The sequence below is a fragment of the Dipodomys merriami genome, unplaced genomic scaffold (genome assembly GCF_024711535.1).
Source record: "Dipodomys merriami isolate MVZ:Mamm:240054 unplaced genomic scaffold, mDipMer1.0.p SCAF_529, whole genome shotgun sequence".
Lineage (NCBI taxonomy): Eukaryota > Metazoa > Chordata > Mammalia > Rodentia > Heteromyidae > Dipodomys > Dipodomys merriami.
The window spans coordinates 710,960-714,710 of NW_027206101.1; positions in this window are offsets into that span (position 1 = coordinate 710,960).

Sequence of the window (3,751 nt, forward strand, 5' to 3'; positions counted from 1 at the left end):
TTGCGACCCTACCCAGAGCTTCACCTGTGGTCAAGAATCATCTGCTATGATTTTTCTGCCTGCTCAAACTGACTTAAGAAACCATTCAAGCCACAGGAAAATCAAAAACCACAAACAGACCAGAGACTGAAACAAGATACAGCTTAAAGACACAAGGCAAATGCAGTATATTTCCATCCCCACCCAAAATATCAAAGAAATCTTTTTTTGTACCGTAATAAAAAATGTTTTTCTAAAAGTTTTTTTTAATTTTTAATTTTTTACTTTAATTTTATTTGTTTTTTATTAACTTTTTTTTCTTCATCTCGGAATTTTCATTTTAGGGGTATATGTGAGTGTACTTTTTTTCTCTTTTCTTCTTAAACATTTTTTTGTTTAGCTCTACTGACCATTTGCCCTTTGTTTCTTTCCTTCTTACTCTTTTCACTTTTTCTTCTTTTTCATCTCCTTTGCCTGACTTAATTGCTATTCTGCTCATCCTCAGATATGCCAATAGTTGATTATTAGACCTTAGCCCCATTGTGTACACACTTAATCCAGAAATTTATTACTCAATTTAAAACCTCTTAGCCTTAAATTCCTTAACAGCAGTACTACCCTTTTTACCTGTATAATATTTTAAGAATTTTTATTTTTTAGTTTTTTACATCTCCTTTCTATCCATCCCATTCTCTTATTCTATCCACGTTCTTCTCTGAATATTACGTTTTCATTTTGCATAATTTTTAAGTGTTGAACGTCTTAATTTTTATTTTTTGTTTTTCTATTTTTTCTTGTCTTTTTTACTTTCTCTTTCTTCTTATTTCTCTCTCTCTACTATCATTCTATCCAACCTATTTCCTCTTTGAGATTAGGATTGAGATAAGTTAACTATCCCACTGCCTTTCTATATCCTTATATGCCTATTATTACCCATATCTCTCCCTAAACTTAATAATTTCTGTTTGCCAAATTCTTCTTTGAGGTTTGTAGCCCATTAATACATAGATGGTTGATGTTGAATAGGTATATCTGTAGAACTAGATTGTATCTGCAGATTTTTGACTGTGCAACTACAGACTTTGGTTGATGCTTGCCTTAAAATAGTGTGCTAGCACAAAACTGGCATTACTTTCATCCCAAATGGGCAGAGCAACCTGGAAAAACACAAGAAAAATGACAAGTCCGGGTATCTCAACTCCCACTCATGATAATGAGGGGTCAGAAAAGATAATCAATAATCCAGAGGAGAGTTCTCAAAGAGCTCTACAAACACTACTGGTAAATATAGTAAATGAAAAGATTGAAAACCTACAAAGGACTCTAAATTAGCATGATAAGGAGAGAGAGGAGGCAAAACAAAGATTAATACAAGAATATCATGAGTGTGAGGAAGCTACACAAAGATTGATACAGGAATTTGGTGAGCAGATTGAGAGCACTCAAAGAGAAATAAAGGAATGTCATGAGCAGGCTGAGATCAGTCAAAGAGAACTACAGGAACTGCGTGAACGTGAAGAAGCTAATCAAAAAGAAATACAGGAATTGAGAGAGTGGGATGAGAATGCAGAAAGATCACTAAAGGCATTCATGGAATCCATAAACAGAAAACTGAAAGAAGTCAGAGAGACCACAAAGGGAATGCTGAATGGAATCCCAACAGAAGGAATGGGAATAACCAATCAAATAAGTGATTTGAGAATAAACACTGAAAACCAAATTAAGGAAGAAAAGAAGTTCATACAAGTTCTAAAACAATGCTGCAACAAAGAATTTGAAGCCATCAAAGCAGACCAACTAGAAGAAAAAGGAATTTAAAACAAAGTATAAAGTCTCTATTGTAGGTTAGACCATGCAGAAGATCAAATCTCGGGGATTGAAGACAGCCTAGATATTATAGAGAAAGAACATACAACTATTTAAGAAAAATCCAAGAAATATGAGAAATCTATCCAACATTTGGAAGACACCATCAGAAGGCCTATTCTGAGGCTAATGGGTGTAGAGGAGAAGCTAGAGACAGAAGTTAATGGAATAGGAAATTTGTGTAACAGGACCCTAGCAGAGAACTTCCCAAACACCCAAAAAGATAGTCCTATTCAGATAAAAGAATCTAGTAGAACTCCAAATAGACCAGACCAGAATAGAACATCCCACCGTCAAATTATAAACCACACAGGATCAATTCAGACCAAAGAAAAGATCCTTAAAGATGACAAGGAGAAAAGATCAATCATCTATACAGGGAAATCAATTGGAATCACCTCATATATCTCAGCGGAAACAATCATAGCAAGAAGAGCCTAGAATGATGGATTCCATGCCCTAAAAACAAACAACTATGAAACAAGAATTTTGTACCCAGATAAACTCTCCTTCTTGACTGGAGGTCAAATAAAAACCTTCCATAGCAAAGAAAAATTGATACAATATATCTCCACAAAACCAGCCCTACAAAACTTTCTTAAAGATGTCCTACACATAGAAAACCAACAAGATCACAATAAAGGCCAAGAAATCGCACCCAAACTGAGAATCCAAGAACCATAAGAAGAACCCAGTTGACTCAGCACCCAAGAAGGTGGATAAAATGGCAGGTACTCCCAAATACCTCTCAATCCTAACTCTCAACATTAACGGACTTAACTCTCTAATTAAGCAGCGTAGACTATCTAGTTGGATTAAAAGCAAGATCCTTCTATCTGCTACCATAAGGAGTCACATCTTGCCCATAAAAACAAACACATTTTGAATATGAAAGGCTGCAACCAAATCTACCAAGCAAATGGCCCCCATAAAGAGGCAAGAGTTGCAATCCTAATATCAGATAAAAGAGACTTCAAATTGAAATTCGTGAGAAGAGATAAAGAAGGTCACTACATACTAATTAAGGGATCTATCCTTCAAGAGGATATTACAATTCTAAATATATATTCGCCAAGCAATGGAGCACCCAAATTTATCCAAGAAACACTACTTTCCCTCAAATCCGACAGAGACCCAAAGACATTAATTGTTCGGGTATTTAACACACCAGTTTCCCCACTAGATACATCAACTCAGCAAAAACTCAACAGAGAAACCGCAGATCTAAACAACTGCATAGATCAACTAGATTTCACAGACAACTACCGAATATTTCACACAGCAGCATCAGAATACACGTTTTTCTCAGCAGCACATAGAACATTTTCCAAAATAGAACACATTTTAGTACACAAAGCAAACTTGTCCAAATTCATAAATATTGAAGTTATACCTTACATTCTCTCAGACCACAAGGAAATAAAATTAAAACTTAACACCAAAAGACACCAAAGAAAATCCTATAACACATGGAGGCTGAAAAACACACTGCAGAATCACAAGTGGGTCATGGAGGAGATTAGAAAGGAAATTCAAATGTTCATGACCACACAAATTACCAGCTCCTCTGGGACACAGGAAAAGCAGTACTCAGGGGCAAGTTTATAGCTCTGAGTTCCTACATCAACAAATTCGAGAGATCTGAAACCCACCATTTGATGAGACATCTGAGCCTCCTTGAAAAAGCAGCAAGATAATCCCCCATCTACTAGACGGTAAGAAATAATTAAAATTAAATCAGCATTAAATGAATTAGAATGCAAAAAAACCATCGAAAGGATCAACAAAACAAAGATTTGTTACTTCAAAAAATTAACAAAATTGACAGACTCTTAGCAAATCTTATCAGAAAAAGAATATAACAAACCCAAATAAATAAACTCAGAATCAACCAAGATTCAGAATA